General features: G+C 36.6%; 1 protein-coding gene across 1 annotated transcript in view; it reads right to left on the bottom strand.

The window, feature by feature from the left end:
- Positions 1–16,102, bottom strand: part of LOC134212016 (dual oxidase) — a 189,287-nt gene extending 173,185 nt beyond the window's left edge. The window contains exon 1 of the mRNA XM_062689496.1: positions 16,047–16,102. The gene's annotated coding sequence lies outside the window, so the exon portion shown is untranslated. The remainder of the gene's footprint in view (positions 1–16,046) is intronic.
- Between the last annotated feature and the right edge of the window lie 610 nt (positions 16,103–16,712).

The raw sequence follows: 16,712 nt of genomic DNA, 5'->3' as shown, positions 1-16,712 counted from the left end.
ACTTGGCCTAATGGTTTGTTCGGCCATATGGTATTTTCGGCCAAACCTTCGGCATAGTGGCCTTCGGCCAAATGGCATTCGGCCGTATGGTTTTCGGCCAAACGACCCTTCCCCAAAATTCCTTGGACAAAATTTAAGCCTTGAAATATTATTCCAACAGCCAGCCACCGCAAATTCACAAGAATAAAAAAATTGGTAGCTTAGATAGTGGAATTTTGAAACCGTTTATAGGACTATTTGGATATGGATGGATGCGATTTATAGTCGACTGTCTTGAAACAATTTACAGTGTGAATTAGGTGATGATGTTTATAAAAGTGGGGCGCAGTTGTATGGAAAAACTCAAACTTTATCCAATTAAGTGAGATCAAGGTTTTTCTGAATCGTTTTAGGATCTCAATCAACTGTGCAAAATATAGGCTCGATTGGTTGCGTGAGCGCTTTCCGCATAGTGTTATAAATTTATAAGGAAGATAGTATGGAAAAGCGTACTTTTTACATTTTTTTCCTAAGCGACTTAAAATAATGTGAAATAGCATATAGTCTGAAAGATGCCGAAAGACTTTGGAGGTACACATTTAACCAGGGATTTTAACGGTAATTATTTTTTACAGATCTAGCTCAGTAAATGATGATAGTATTGAGATATCAGTAAACCAAATGTCAAAATTGATATTTTATACCGGTAACTTAGTTATTGGAAACAAAAGTTTTTTTGTTTGTTTTTGATTACGAGATTCATAACATAATATAAAATCAAACGACAACTTTGGCATCAAAACACTCCTTATCATAGTGTTATCCTGATATAGCTTTCTCTCGGATTAGGCTCTCAAAATAGTGTTACCTACATTACCAATATTTTGAAAGATTAACTATTTTTGGTTTCTATTCTATAAAAAATGAACACATTAAGGCTTATGATTGATTATTTAAGGCATATGATTGATTATTTTAAAGGGCCGTTACAACATTCTGCCCTACTGGTCTCCGAAAGGTTAAGGGGAGGGGGATAATAAAAATTAATATTAAAATGAAGAAAAAAAATAAAAAAAACTTCTCGGATTTGTTAGAGAATGTTTTGAAAATCCTCAAAATTATCCGAATTTTATTTTGTTGTCCCCTCAAAATATTATTTGTTTGGCTCAAAAATCCGAGGGAGGGGGAGACAAAATTGTTTTTAAATATTTGTATCGGCCTAAGATAATTTTCATTTTTTTTTCTGCAATTAAATTGCCACAGCATATTTTCAGTGATTATGTACAGGATACAGTGATGACCCGATGCTCCACACCCGATTTAGGGCAGTTCTGATATGATTTTTTTACGATCCAATTTTGCCATTTTTAACATAATTTTATGCTTAAAAATAATAGTACTGAAAACAACTACCAACAAGTCAAACAGGGTGTCGACTCCAATTTAAGAATAAAATTCCCTGACTTTCCCTGACTTTCCAGACAAGTCCTCAAAAAATTACAGATATGAAAAATGTTTTTTTTTTTCAATTCCCAGAAACGTATGAAAATCTTTGCAAATGTGAATCATTGAAGTCCATATGAGCTCCTGAGCTACTGGAAGCCTAATCACTTCTAGAAACAGAACATTAAGGATTTGTAGAATATCGTAGGTAATTCTGGTCGTTCACAAAGATTCAAGTAAATGCGTATAACTCCTGAAAGATTTTCATATTTCTAGACCAACATTTAAAAGGGCGTTACAGTTCAAAATTAGATTTTACAGGTTACTAAAATTGGCTCCACTTAGTGTTATAAGTTTTCTGGTGCCTTCATCCACCATTAGGAGTTCTCATAGGAAACAACCAAGACTACTGATGGACTTCTTCAAATCGTTGAAGTTTTCATTATCTTTCTGGAAATTTGTGTGAACTCTTGTATATTTTGACACGACTTTTGAACTTCCAAACAGTCGGAGAAGCTTCTAGAAATCCTTCTAATGCCGTTAAAAAAATGTACGGATTAGGTATTTACGAGAACATCGAGAAACCTCCATTGGCTCTCAAGTACGATTACGGAGAAAGCATTCTTATTCACTCTCTGTGGAGTTTATAGACTTCTGAAATTAGTTACTGATCAATCCCTACAAGCTCACATAAATCTATGTGTGGGGAATAAAGTGAGCCTGAATAAATCATTCGCATTTTTTGATTAAATTAATAGATAAAATAAAATGTATTTTTTATTTCATAATAAAAATAAATAAATAAATTAAAATATTTTCAAATGACAATAATGGAAAATAGATAACAAATTTGAAATTCAATCGTAATAGGTATTTGAAATGCAAGCATACTAAGAAGCTAATGAAAAGAAATTTGAAATTCAATCGCAGTAGGCTGACAGGAAATTCTAGATTTTTCGAAGGGTGACAGAATATAAATGAAGATCATTCAGTGTTCGTTTCTTGAGGCGGAAAGACAATGATTCTTTATCGGTGTCCAAAGCCTGTTTTTCCACGGAGAAGGAAGACAAATCGTTTAGCTACGACAATGGTGTAGTTGTTGCTCCCCTACAAGGTAATATTTTTTAGGCGATTTAAGAAAAGAAGCGAAATAAGGCAAAAAAAGAATGATAAATGATAATGATGAATAAAATGGCAAAAAATAATGACAAGCCAAAGTATGTCAGTGGTAAAACAGGTAAGCTGCAGACAACAAACAGAAATGGCAAAAAATCAAGGTAAGCCATAGAATGTATATGGCAAAAGAAAATGGTAAGCAAATCATATCATGAGTGAAAATGGCAAAAAATAATGGTAAGCCACGAGGCAAATTTTATGGAAAAAGCTTCATTGAGAAATACATATTTGAAACATCGTGGATTTAATTTTGTAGTTTGTCTACTATTTGAAAGCTGAAAGGTGAAATCCAACTGGACGTATAAAGAGTTAAGGGCTATTGATCTAAAGATCGTGAGCTCGACCCCCAGATATGTGAGATTCAGTGAGTGACCATTTCCTATAATGTTGTTTAGATCAGAAGTTCCCAAACTTTTTGGATAAGCGACCCACCTGACAGAACCCCATATTCCTTGCGATCCACCAGGTACTAAATGAATTGATCTTTAGAAATTGGATTAAAATGAGTTTGCGTTGAATTGAACAAATCATAAAAAAATTGCTTCATATCCCTTCATTGGATTTGGATTAGATTTGGATTGGATTTGGAATGGATTCGGGTTGGATTTTTTTTATTGGATTTGGATTATATTTGGATTAAATTTGGATTCGATTTGGACTAGCATTGGATTTAGATTGGATTTGGATTGAATTTGGATTTGGATTGGATTTGGATTAGATTTGGATTGGATTTGGATTGGATTTGGAATATATTCAGATTGGATTTGGATTAGATTTGGATTTGATTTGTAATGGATTAGGATTGGATTTGGATTGGATTTGGATTGGATTTGAATTGGATATGGATTGGATTTGGATTGGATTTAGATTGGGTTTGGATTCGATTTGGATTGGATTTGGATTAGATTTAGATTGGATTTGGATTTGGATTGGATTTGCACTTACAGTAAGCCCAGCAAAACATTCTAACCACTGTAATACTTTAAATAAATTGGTCTGAATTATTTATTTGAACAGCGTCTTCAAGTTAGAGATTCCTTCACGAAGACATTCAATTCAAATTAGAGTAAATACCATACAATCTACCAAGTTTTTGGAGCATATCCTTTGAAAAAAATCTACTGAACATTTATCGAGTTCCAGGATAAAAACTATCGAGACAGCTTTTCAAAATCCCTTGGGATTTTTTACTTATCAGTGAGAATTCTGAGTTAATTTCTGGACAAAATTACCATAGATCAACCAGAATATTTCATGATTAAATAGTTTTATAAACATCAGCAGCGAATATAAAACTGAAACATTACCATTGATAACAACATTATCCGCCTCTTGCGTTCCAGCACGTGAGAATTATGGAGTATCGAGTAACGTTTAATTGAGACCTTCGCCACCTACGTATATGAGGTAGACCATATGATGCTTTTATCCACTGTCATTCTCTCTACATGAGCATTATTTTGAGGATCGACCAATGACTGTATAAGCCCATCATCAAATGAAAGTTCCCGAAATGTTTTTAAAACATTACCTACAGAATCTTGTTTAGAGATGATGCCGATGCTGTGGAGTGCTGTCACAGGTCCACAGAGATACTATTCGTCGTTTTCTTTTAACAAGCTTCCTAGTTGATTGTATGTTGAACGGTTCTGAACTATGGCCTATTTCAGTCATTTGATTCATTTTCGACTGCTTTCACGAGATAGTTTTCAAACATTTGGGCGTTACATTTTCATCAGAAAGTAATGTGATATTAGGTTTTTAATTAGAGATGGTTATAAGTCAGCAATTTAAATTCCTATATCATAAGTACATCAACATATCATAATTTTAAAGGGGGTCCCGTAGCGTAGTTGGCTACACGTTCGCCTTACAAGCGAATGGTCATGGGTTCGATTCCCAGCCCCTTCACCAAACCCTCGTCAGTCGCCGGATCCGCGCCCATACGGTGGCGTTCTGGGGTGCACGCCTTACCGTCACGGCTGCCTGATGACGACTGACAACTTGTTCTTCTCGGAGGCATTCCTCCAACGTTACCCGGATAAATGGCAACCGAACAATGCAACGATCATTGGATAGACGACATGGACAAATGGACACAATGGACTCACGATGAGATGGACAAGCAACGACAACAATAATGATAATGGAAAATCTAAAAATAGATTCTGTGTGGATTCTGGCAGCAGAATGCCACAGTAGATCTTGTCACAGTAGCGGTTAAGTAACACAGAGTGCCTACCAAATAAAGAAAGGAATAAAAAAATAAAAAAAAACATACAGTTAAACCTCCATGAGTCGATGTTCTATGACTCGATATCGACTCATAGAAGCAAATTATTCCACGTTAAAAAATATTTTCTGGGTTACTACGATGGTCCCTTCAAACAGCATCACAAGGTTTGTATATTCCACATCTCGATATTTCCTTGAGTCGATGGTCCCTTCAATATCGACTCATGGAGGTTTCACTGTATCATAATTTTCCTATATCATAAGTACATCAACATAATTTTATAAGGAATGACTCTCGCGATTAATGATTAAGTATTTGAACAAATTTTCAGAACTTATTTTGCTTGATGGGAACATGACTCAAACGCTACTATTAAGGAAAATGCAAATAATTCAAAACGACTCCGACACAAAACCACTCAAACTAAATAATTTAAAATATTGAAGGGGACTTTTAAAAAAATGGATCAGGTCTCAACACTGACCATTTGAGCAACGTGGCATCGAACCTCTGTTTTTGCTTAGAGATTAATAGAAACAAACTCGATTACCATGGGAAACATGAAAAGGCCTCGTAGTAGACTTTTAGTCTGCCAACTGAGACTAAGACTGCCAACAGCCACAAAAAAAAGCTTCATAGCTTGATAGTGGAGGTGATTGTCGAATATAACTGCCTGGGAGTATTGTTTATCGGCTATGCAGTCTGATGACCAGGTAAAGCGCAATATTAATTCTGATCCGACGTTTCAGTACTTTTATTGGTCCCTTTTCAATGGATTAAAATTGGTTCAGAGTTTCATTGTCATAAGTGTCCTTAGTTGAGTATATTGCTCGAAATAAAAAAATCACTATAAATTTTCAATATTGGGTTTGTGATTTTTTTCCCTGACCTCAATCAAAATTCCCTGACTTTCACTGACATTCCAGATCCAAAATGAAATTACCTGACTTCCCCTGACTTTCCAGGTTTTTTCAGGTAGTCGACACCCTGTCAAACCTCCATGAGTTAATATTGAAGGGACCATCGGGAAATATCGAGTTGTGGAAAACAAAATCTCTGGGATGCTGTTTGAACGGACCTCACAGTAACCCAGCATCATTTGTTTCCATGAGTCAATATCGAGTAAAGAACATTGACTCATGGAGGTTTTACTGTAATTATTTTCATTATCTGTGACTTATTTTAAATTATTTCATGAACTTGGAAGTCTAAAGAAGAAGAAAAAATACTCCAAATCTAACAAATAAATTCACTTTAGCCCGAAATTTACAAATTGTTATGTATAATCTTTGATTAAAATCAAAGTTTGATCATTTTTAAGCTTGCGTTTTGATTTTATGTACATTAACTTCACTGACAACCAACCCTACTCACCCTGTACATTTTCTACTGCTAAGCCATTAATTTCTTTATACTTATGCTGTTTTGTTCTTTCTGATGAAGTCATTTCGAAACATTTTTTAATGAGCGAGAAAGGTATCATAACCGCTTAGTTGATTACTCTGATTTTTGACGTAGGACTTACGTCTTTCTTTACTATACTGGGTGTCATTTAGATTTTTGGAAATCGAGAGCGTTACGCTGGAAGGGAAGATTTCAAACGATACTAGCGCCTTTATCTTTCGATGGATTTTTAATATTTATATATCAATCGACTCGGACACTCTCCAGCAATTTGCCTATTTCATTGAAAATTAAGATTCTTAACGATAGACTATTGAAAATTTCAATTCTTGTCAAAGCCAGCAAAAATTTCATATGTAATCAATCCCGTGCATTCCTAACACGGACATCAGAATGCGGTATGTCACGGGCCTTCGGGTCTAGCGGAAGATTTTCTTCGTGTATAAAAGAAGCAGTGCCTGCCGTGTTCGAGCCATTACAATTTGTGACAGCAACGCGTACTGACGTGCTTTTTTCTCGCGCATTGTTTGTTTCGTTCGTTCGTTCGCTGTGTTTGTTTACCTACACAGCATGCAGTCGCCAGTGGGTCTGCGAATATGCATGAAAGGAGTGGGCGCATTTTTTTTGTCATTCTGTGCTTGATGATGGCCGGATGCAGTGGTGTCGGTTGCGATGGATGCAATCGCCCATCGCATCGCTCGAAGTTCATGGCTAGTGGCCGATGATGGCTGAGACAGCGAGGGCAGCGGTGGTGGATGAAGAAGAATACAATTAGAGAGCGTGTTAGCAAAAATAAGCATATTTGTGATGTATTTCTTTGTTTGGTAAACGGGTTCCCCTAAAATAGCACATTTTGCCCAAGTCTAAAATATGTATCAATAGAATTTTAAATCTTCAAATACTATCATCATTAAGAAATCTATAAATGCCCTACATTTGTTTAAGTAAATAAGGGCTTGATAGTTAGAAACAAAGCAACTCTAATTATGTATTTATTTATTAGTTTTATTTTCAGAAGCTTTGAATAAACATGGAAGTTGTCGTTTCCAATATCAACACCTATAATCAAACTCCATAGATCCAAAAGTTAGAAGTCAAATATAAATACGTTGCTTTTATATCAGTCCTACGTCTACTCGCGGTTATGTTAAAAACATTACCCATTGCTGTTTTTTTTTTTTTATTTATGTTCTACTTAGTGCAGAACGATGTTTGAAAGATGAATTTTGCTTATATTTTCCTGTTTTTTTTTCAACCATCCTTGCAAAGATGTTATCATGAACTGCGAAATCATCAATTCAAAACCAAACTGCATTATTCCAGTGTCAACTCAAACAACAGCGCAAAAGCTATAGGAGGAGTAGGTTTAGGTATCCATCACGCTCAAAAACCGTCACCTGTTACTCTGTGCTGCCTATAATATACCTCGGGATATTAAACTCATCGCGGGTCCATATGACGAGATTGTTTTTTTGCTTTATTTAGGTGACGAAACTTTATTTAGGAAACGATATTGGGGGACTTCAACCTTACGGGCGTTGCTTTGCCTCCGATTCATAGTAGTTTCCTCTGTCCAGATTATGCGCTCTCTACTGTTTATCCTGGAGCAATCACGTTTCTAGACAGCTATAGTTCTGCAGATATGTTCCAGATCAACAACATGACTAATGAAAACAATCGTTTTTTAGATTTTTCCTTTGTGAACGCCTTTGATTTCAACTGCACCCGTACCATAAGTAAAGTTCGTTCCACATCATCTCCCACTAGTTATCGTGGTCAAGGGTTATGACAGTGTCGTACGTCGTACAATTTTTGGAAGGCAGATTGAGAGCATATTCTTAATCCAGACGACTTCAATCTCGCTGCAAAAAACTTTCTTGCACATCGTGTTCCTTGAATGACAAATGAATTACGTACTCTGAAAAGAACGAAGAAGGGTGCTCTCAAAAGATTCACCAAATATTGTACACTCCCGCTCAAACAACACTATGTCAGGCTCAATTACGAATACAAACGCTTGAGTAAGATCTCTTATCACAAATGCGAGCCGGGAATTCAATCTAGGCTCCGATCACATCCAAAATCCTTGAAATGTATTGGAGGTAACCACTTTCCCTTAGATGGGGCTCGAACCCACGACCCTCAGTTCTCCGATGTATTTTGCTCGAAATCGTTATATTGCTCTTTACTGCCCCACTCTTGAGTACTGCTCAGCCGATTTGAACCCACACTACAACAACGCGTTGCAACGGTGTAGAACAGGGCTGCCCAACGTACCGTCCGCGGGCCGGAAGCGGCCCTTGGCTCAGTTTTTTGTGGCCTGCGGCGTGTAAGAAAAATACTTCATAACCAGCCCTAAAGCTTTATTAATAAATACTGTAGGTTATAACTGGTTAAAAAAATTAAAAGCTGTGCAAGCATGGAATCTAATAATCCAGCATGGGCCAGTTTTGTTGTTAATGAGATTTTGGCAATACGGATGAAACCTTTCCAGGACGGAGAACCTGTTAAGGATTGCATATCGGCTGTTGGCGATGTCGTGTGCTCTAAAGAAAAAAGCCTCCTTCAATATTATTTGTTTCTTGTAAAGTATAGTGAAGAGCTAAAGTTTTCACAGAAGATTTAAAAATTACGTTACGCTAAAAATCCGCCTGCTTCTGATTCACCTGCTCGCAATCGATGAAAATACCTAATGTAAAAAATTAGACACATATGTAGCTGTTTTCATAAGAGACATTCAGGATCATCTTCAAATCACAGAGGAATTGAGGATCCCAATGAAGGAAACGACTACCAGTATAGATCATAGGAAAGCTCAGATCAATCAAAGTAAATTTTCTATGTCCCGGGCATAGGAAAGCTGTTACGACCTGTACGCAGGAGCTTGAATTTTTCTTTGAAAGCTAAGGCCTAACAACTGATGGAGCTCCGATAAAGACGGGAAAGAATACGTTGTGACATTTGAAAATTGAAGCAATTTGTTTATTTGTTCATTTGTTAATCAGCCACAAAAGTTAATTTGTAATATTTCTCTGCACTTGATTTTTTCACCAAAAAAAGATCTATGTGCAAAAACGATCAATATTCGTGATTTAGCGACGCTCGTTATTAAGAAAATCAACTTTACCTAAGTGAGGAAACTCAACCACCACTAATTCCAAATTAGTTGACGGAAATAAGAGGAGAATACGGAGATTTGTTAAGGTACACCGGGGCTAGTTGAAATGCGGGGTAAGTTGAAACGGAAGCTGTAATTTAGTTAGGAAATGAGCGAATGCCCTGATTTTTTTTTTCAACAAACTACTCCCCTAACCGCACCTTCTGACTGCTATTTCCGGAAGATTGCAGCTTTCAAAAGCAATCCCTGTCATTGTTTATTTTTCGCCCTTTGCAAAATCCAAACCAACTATTTGTCGTGCCAATGAAATAGGTCTCAAAACGAAGTTTGGAAGAGTTTTTTCATCAAATTTTCACGGTAGGTAATCATTTAATGTTGAATAAGCAAAATGATTATAAAAAATCGATGAAAGACCCGTTTTAATTTTTGTATTTTGGTTGTTTGATATTGCTCCGCATGTTCAATTCTTTGGGCAAATAGAAATGCGTGGTGCGGGACAAGTTGAGACAACGGTTCAAAACGTATTCCTCGCAGTTAAAAGTAAATTTTTTTCCCCAGAATTCAACATGGTCCGTAAACACATTCGGAAAACATAAATTTATAAAAACATGCAAACTTCTGAAAATAAATTTAATAAATTTCCGCCCATTCCGTCATAAATGCAATCCTCCTACAATCTCCACTAGAATAAAAAGGGTCATGTTTAAACTGCAGTTTAAAGATTCTTAATCTACTGAGCACTGACTCTCAGAAAAATAAAACATGGGGTATGTAAACATTTCGTTAACTCCACCTTTCACTACCCCAGCTGCTTATTTCTCCAATCGAAGAGTTTATGAGAGATATGCTGGCTGGTTAATTAATGTGCATTTATGAAGAAGCCACAACCGAATAAATCAAGTGCACAATATACAAGTGAACCAAATAATTAATCATCCTGAATAGTAATCCGAGTGGTCATCAGTAGGAGGAAATCAATCTGATAAATTTTCAGCGTAGTGCGTTCTCCAGAATTTGGCCTTTGAAAATACGCTTGTGACTTTGTTGTACACTGCCCTTATTCGCATAAGAGTCGCATGGCATTTTCTCCGACTTGAGTAATTTGCCGTTGAATTTTTCAAACTTGTTTTACATGGAGAAATATTTTTAAAAAATCTAATAAATTGAAAAAAAAATGCTATCTTCCCAAAAATTTGACATAGAATTCTCTATCTTTATTTATTGTTGTGGTCCATTTAATATTTAAGTTATTTTTTGGATAAAAAAGTACTTATCAAAATTTGGAATATGATTTTTATCCGATTAAATATCAAGATGCGACAACAACAGTGGGATTTGTTTTTAAATTTCTAGAACAAAGCCTACTATTTTATCGGATTTTCTTAAACAGGAGACAATTTTTAGCTAATTTCTGAAAGAAAATCAAAATTGTCAAAAACTTATATGGGACTCTTATGCGAATCCTGGCAGTATTACATTCACCTTTACAACCTCGAGCTTATTGAGTCTCACATATATTTTGTTATTAATATGGTAAAATTAGCTTATGACTGGATATAACGCAGTGTTTCAACTTGCCCCGATACGCGGGGCAAGTTGAAACGATGCATATAAAACAAGAATTTGAATATACTAAATATTTATAAAAAAGTTTGTTGAGGTTGCTTATTTTTTATTTATAATCTTTGGCCCGAACTAGCAAACACCGCAAACGGATTCAAAATGTATCAAAGGGTGATTTTTTTACAGCACTTAGATTTTCAACTTTAAAAAAACCGTTTCAACTTGCCCCGGTGTACCTTATGTTAGTTCGTTGGCTATAACATGGTACCTTGCTTGAGAGATTTTATTTTCTTATAAAGGAAATCACACTATTTCTACAAGACAAAGCAAAACCAATGTCCAAGCTGCATGATCCTGGATCTGAGTAGCTTGGCCTTTATAGTACATGTCACCAAACATCTCAATGACTTGAACATAAAACTGCAAGTCAGGAATCCAAACGTTGAACTTTTATTATTCAACATGCAAACTATTGAAACAATTTGGCACAATTGATTGTCAAAAATAGATACATTTCTTTAATCCTGTAGAAAACAGTTCTTGCAAATATGTTAAATATGCTGGTAAACTTGAAACAAATTTTCAATCCTTTTAGCTAATTTTTGAGAACACAACTCCTTAACCGTTTACTGATGCACATAATTGACCTCCAATGCAACATCTAGTTCAAATCCTAATTTCAGAAAGACACAGCTATTGTAAGATATTTTGTCTCTTCAGAAGTACCTGTGGAATAAGCTCTTATCGAGAATGAAAGCAATAAGAAATAATTGTTAATCTTCATTATCAGCTTGCAAAATTTGATCACCGGCTGTGAAAATCAATATGCGCTGAGTATTGGAAAGAATCCAACAATTTCATGTCCTGTTACGTAAAAAAAATAAAGTAAGTCAACTCAAGACCCAAGAAAAATGTTTTTTGGCTATACAGGGTTCAAAAAACAATATTTTCGATACTACCTTCACAGTCTCTATGTTTATCTGAGGTGTGAGAAGTGGGTTGAACGATCGACTGCGTCTATGAGGGCGAACACAGCAGCAAATACAATATCGCTAATCTGAGGCGTTTATAGTAGATTGATCACTCGTCTGAGGCCACGAGGGTGGACGCAGTATCAAATTGAATACAATATGGCAAATCTGAGGCGTTCATAGTAGATTGATCACTCGCCCGAGGGCACGAGAGTGGACTCAGCATATTCTCCGCTTCTTTTCTTTTTTTCTCTTCAAGGAAAATAACTAGAAAAGTATTTTTGTAGAAATGTAGGTAAGGAAATTATTTTGAGCTTTTTAGTGGAATGTCTTCACTTGTCATAAGACGAGTTTGTACAATCCCATTGAATTCCACCACTTAATTGTATCTTGACAGATACATATTTCGACCTCAACAGTAAGGCCGTCTTCAGTGTCTCGTACCTGACGAGTCGAGTCAGGTACGAGACACTGAAGGCGGCCTTACTGTTGAGGTCGAAATACGTATCTGTCAAGATACAATTAAGTGGTGGAATTCAATGGGATTGTACAAACTCGTCTTATGACAAGTGAGAAATGTAGTGTCTTGAACAAGAAAATCATCCCGGAAAAGCTTGTTAGTCTATGTTCCTTCAAAACCGATAACTGGGAACCAGAATTGTCAAATTTCAATAATCAGTAAGTAACGGCGTTCCTAGTGGTCGCTGAAATCTGGTCACCACCCACATTTTTTCGTTCCCAAAAGTTAGGAAAAGTCAGATATTTCAAGCTCCTATCCTGCCCATGATCGCATATTTATAACACTCGCATTTTTGTTCATTTTGCAAAAAGCCTGTGATTCGTTCAGAAAGCTCAGTTTACTCAGTTAACTAATCCCACGACAGTAAAATACGCTTCACTATCTTGCTCATCTGTGGTAAGCTGGAAATGATTGGATTTGTGGGGAGAATTGAGAAACGATCTACAAAACCATTTACAAAATGCAAATGTTACAAATATGCGATCATGGGCAGTATCTCATTTCGTTACAAAACTACAACGTTTTTAAATCATCTCTGGGTCGAAATGGAATCTCTAGGAATGTTCAAAGTTCGTCTAAGTAGTAACTTGTATGGTCAAAGCTCATTTTCATTGTGTGAGAAGCAAATGCCCAAAATGCTGAGTATCACTGCTCTATTTATTAATTTGTAGAATAAACTCAACAATATAAATTTTGAATCAGAAAATTTAATTAAGGCCCAAAATGTGATGATATCGAAACAACTTTTGTTGTGTAACATTTTGGATAACTAACTACGAACGAACTACCTACAACTAGAATCATTCCTAAAACTTAAAACTGCAAGTTTGGTCTGCCCTATTATCAAATAAACGGTGGTGGAATAAAGTGTTTCTACCCTCTTGAATGGCTAGGTGTGTCCAGCCTTAAATTTGTCGGAGAGATATTACAGCGGAAGTTGTCCGGTCGTGGGCACCCCTGGTCAGCTTACAATAGTGATCATTCATAGTGAATTTGTCAATTGTCACTGGTGCGAAATGTCAGTACGATGTTTTATAGCTGAGACCGATGCGAACAGACACACCCGGTAACTACTGTGGATCACATGTTTTCATCTGTCGGAATCGGGAGCTTCCCAATATGTTGTTGTGTTCAATGTATCGCAAATTGGACTGCATTACTGTCAAAAGGTTAGAATAATAATTTTTTATGCTGTTAATTTACTATATTTCGTATTTTGATATCGATTCAATGAAAATAATCAATTAAAAAAATCGATTTTTTTATAGCATTGCATTTTCCTGTCGCGGGCACCGACATTTTACCGCTTGTGGGCACACATATTTTGGGACTCAGCATTGTCCGACATGCTCGCAATAAATTGCATTCGACGGGAAATCTGGTCCCATTGTTTATTATTGAAAATTGGCCCGATCGGATATTGCGTTCCAGAATTAATGGAAATAAATTTTTATAAGGAAATTATTAAGGGCTTTGCAGTGGAATTTCTTTACTTGTCCTAAGACGTGTAAGTAATATCCCATTTATTTCCACCACTGACTGTAACTTTACAGATACCATATTACGACTTCAAGAGTAAAGCCGTGTTCAGTGTCCCGTAACTAGTAAATTATGGAAATAATGATAATTAAGTGGGGCCTTTCGACCTTTCTTATGCGAATTTCTTAGTTTTTATAATAAGCGAAAAAGCATCATCATGGCTGAGTGATTTAATCTTTTTTTTGTTTTTTTTTTATTTTTAGCTTCAAAACTCCAGGGTAATATTTTTCTAATCAAAGAAAAATCAGAGACGTCCAAAACCGAAAAAAAAATGTGGTTAAAATACTTCATAGAAGGATACATATTTGTTTTACGATATCGAATTAATTCTTCCATAGAAGTTAGCTAAGGTCTTGAGCTTTTCATAGATGTGTATATGTCTATATGAATATTGAATTCAACGAAGTTATGGCAAAACAGCAAACTGTGCCGACAACCTGGTCACTTCCCTTTAATGTTACCAGACGTACTCTTGTAAGAGTACATGTTCTCTTGTTGAGGCCGAAAAAATGCGTACTCTTCTTTTTCGGAGAAAAAGGTTATATGTACTCTCTTTGAATATTTTTAGTAGCAATTTAATTTCCAAACATAACATTGCAAAATAAATCCATTTTCCTTAGTTTGTACAAATAAAGCACACTAAGATTGACTAAGAAGACTTGAGTCAAAACGGTAAAATATCGATCTTGAATTGAAAAAAATAAAAAATAAATAAGGGTTTTACTCTCATGTACTCTATTTTCGATAGTTGTACATGTACTATTTTTAGTCAAACTGAATCTGGTAACACTACTTCCCTTACCTAATGGAGCTTATGTTGACAACTTCAAAAATGTACTCGCCCTTGTGAGCAATTAATCTTTTATAACACTAAATAATACTTTTTACATACATTATCATTTAGAGATCTGATTAATAACCCATTAATTCTAATAATACCCAATCAATATAATGTAATATCACATTATTAAAAAAAACAATACTTACAATAAGATTCTTGAGTAACAGAACCTGAGGGGGATGCAGCACTGTTGCAGAAGCTCGACCAGAACAGAAAAATGGAACCAAAGTTTGCCGCGAAAAGATGTTCATGCACACGATTGGTATATGCGGGTATGGTGCATTCTCTAATGGCTTTGGCCTCTAAAACACTCGAGAGCTAATATATGAATTACTGCGGTGCCGTTGGTGTCGAGCTTCTGCTTCTGCCATGCCGCTGATGGGGTCTCTATTATTAGGTTTCTATGAATAGTTGGCGCTGACTTCGAGCCGATGATTGGCTACTGCGATGACTCTTGATTAATTTGATCATCGCACAAGCAAGTAGACAGGCATGCACTCGATCGTATATATGTGTTGTGTTTGCAGCCTGCTTAGTTCGCTTAATTATGCTTGAGCGTTTCCATTCACTGATATTGTGGGTTAATGAGCAAGCAGGTGACCATGTCTTTGAAATTCATTGCACTTTTGCGGACAAGAAACAATTCCAACTTTACGTGTCACTCATTCATTCACTCACAACCAGCCAGCCGCTGCGACCAATTACGAAATTGATCAACCCACGGCTGAGGGGTACGATTGTGTTTTTCTGGTTTGTTGGTTGAATCCGTTTCCTTTCCACGCCGATGCGCACGGAGATATCTGTTTGGTTGCCACACTTGACTTTTGTTTTTCGGCTCGGTACAATTAATTCCCGTCACTCGAAAATTAAAAACAAGTTTCACTTGAATAAAAACTCGCAGTTCGACAATCGCACGACTCCCTGGCAGTAAATATGTGCGAACAGTCCAAAAAAATTGACACTGACATCACGCATACTCTCACTCACGATCTTCAGATGCTGCTTGCGATTTCTTTTTAGAGCATTGAAGAAAAATATCTACTAAACGTCAACCAACCAAATCGGAGGCTCGCAAGATCTACTTCAATCTGCCCCTGCGATATGTGTCGTGGCTCAACGGAGGGCAAAACGAGACAGAAACCACGCGACAACCACCACACTCTTCGTTCCACCCCAAAATAAATTAAAAAAAAACGAGAAATAGGAGCAACCGCGAAAGAGAAGACTCGCGAATCTAAAAAAAAGCACCACCAAACCTGAACAGGAAAACCGGAGTGAATGCAAAACTACAACCGAACTCGCGAACACCTGGACGAAGACTGTCGCTCGGACGTGAAGGCGACTCACCTGGTAAGCCTATGCTCTCCACACGTTAAGCTTCTCACGCACGCAGCCACCGCCATCAGCTGGGCGCTTCAAGATCCGCGAGCATAGTGTTGCCTTAAGAAAAATGTGAGTGAGATTCCGCGTTGATGACTACTACCTACCTACTAAATGTGTGACAGCTAACCAGCAGCGCAGACCGCGGTCCAACACCTACACTATGGATGCTCGAAGTCGTGAACTACTAAACACGACCCGATGGGTGGAATAAGGGTAAAATAGGTTCAATTCGTTGTTGATATTAATATTACCAATGAACCGATAAATCAATGATTTGCTGATATTCATTGATATTGTTGTAACAACAAATAATTCTTCAATAAGATTAGTTCTGAATTTGTTAAGAAATGTAAAAATTATCATTTGCACTTGACACGCTTTGGCTCCACCCCACCACCCCGAATGCCAGTACCCCGAATGCCATTACCCCGAAGGCCACTACCCCGAATGGGACAGTACCCCGAAAACCATCACCCCGAATGGGACACTACCCCGAAATCCATTACCCCGAAAGTCAATTACCCCGAAAACATTTAGAA

This window comes from Armigeres subalbatus, chromosome 2 (genome assembly GCF_024139115.2).
Source record: "Armigeres subalbatus isolate Guangzhou_Male chromosome 2, GZ_Asu_2, whole genome shotgun sequence".
NCBI lineage: Eukaryota > Metazoa > Arthropoda > Insecta > Diptera > Culicidae > Armigeres > Armigeres subalbatus.
Note: the sequence above shows the minus strand (reverse complement) of the source record. Positions and strands in the feature narration are given on the sequence as shown.